At 29.9% G+C, this 1,332-nt stretch overlaps 1 long non-coding RNA gene across 2 annotated transcripts in view; it reads right to left on the reverse strand.

Annotated features, from left to right (window-relative positions):
- Positions 1 to 253: 253 nt before the first annotated feature.
- Positions 254 to 1,332, reverse strand: part of LOC117106929 — a 6,870-nt gene continuing 5,791 nt past the window's right edge. The window contains exon 3 of one of the 2 annotated variants that reach the window (XR_004445157.1): positions 254 to 599. This is a non-coding gene — a long non-coding RNA (uncharacterized LOC117106929). The remainder of the gene's footprint in view (positions 600 to 1,332) is intronic. The other variant, XR_004445158.1, reaches the window with a different exon arrangement.

The raw sequence follows: 1,332 nt of genomic DNA on the forward strand, positions 1-1,332 counted from the left end.
GTTTTAAGAAAATATGACAAGGGTAGATATAATTATTGATGTGGAAGTAGCATTTCTATTTAATAAAGCCAAGTTCTGAAGGACATAAATCTGTTGATATGTTGTAGAACTAATCTTTCTAAGCCTCAAAGTATATTTGACAAAAAACCTAGAAGCAGTTAATGAGAGAGATACAGATTTTTGAATATTTAAAAACTGGAGAAAAAGGGTGGTTATGTCTCTTTTCCCCCAGTTTTTAAATATTAAAAAATCTGAATCTCATTAACCGCTTCAAAGTTTTTCATCAAATATTCTTTTTGGGTTTTAATAAAATCAGTTCTACAACATGAAAAAAAAAACAAACAAACAAAAAAAACGACTTTTCTGAGCCTAACTTTAAGACGGCCTACACACTGAAACATCAAATATAATAAAATACTACCACAAATCTAATATCACTAGAACGAAGTTTGGAATTGAAGTTAAATAACAAAATTTAAAAACAAAAATGCATACATGGTATTCCCAATTTTTAGGCTTGTTCATTTTCTTTATTCTGTTTGACAGAGACTGCCTCAAAAGAGTGGTTGATGCCTCAGGTTACTTCTTATCAGTGAAATCTGGGGGTAAAAAAAATGCAAAAAATGTGAATACTCTTATAGGCTTCTAAATCGAAAACTTATAAACGGGCAACCAACAAGAGCAGGATGAATTTTAATAATTTCGGTGCAATGTCTAAAATTAGTTATGGTAATCACTAAAGAATAAAATGCAGATACCTTAAAAGTAGTGGTCCAATAAAAGTATTATTTCATATTTGTTATCTTGTACAAAATCTAAATATAATTTTAATATAAGGGTAATTTCATGTCAAATCAACCAAAAAAAAACCTCAATCTCTCGGAATTTGTTCAAATTTTTGTATGTTGTTGGGACCCATGAAAAATAATCAGAAATGAAAATTTTTTTCTCTAGGCCTCCTAATTAGCGAGATATCTGCTAACGAACTTTTGGCTAATTAGCGATACCTTGCGTGTTTAACCGACCATATCTCGAAAAGTATGGCACCTACAGAGCTGATTTTGGTGTCATATTGAGTAGCTCTATAACTTTATTAATAAATGCTAAGTCCTCAATTCAAATATAAAAAAGTTATGACAGGTTGTAAAGTTCAAAGTTGAATAAAAAAATATATATCTTTTTTTTTTTTTTTAATTCATGTTAGAGATACCTAATGATGTAAAGAAGCTTCCCTATAAGTTTGGTGATGGGCGCTCCAAAAGTTCCTGAACAATGAGCAAGTATTATGTATACTTGTCAATTCGAAATTGCATTTTCCGTATAATAACACAG

Source organism: Anneissia japonica, unplaced genomic scaffold (assembly GCF_011630105.1).
Source record: "Anneissia japonica isolate Jap-2015-1 unplaced genomic scaffold, ASM1163010v1 scaffold1178_len102667_cov126, whole genome shotgun sequence".
Lineage (NCBI taxonomy): Eukaryota > Metazoa > Echinodermata > Crinoidea > Comatulida > Comatulidae > Anneissia > Anneissia japonica.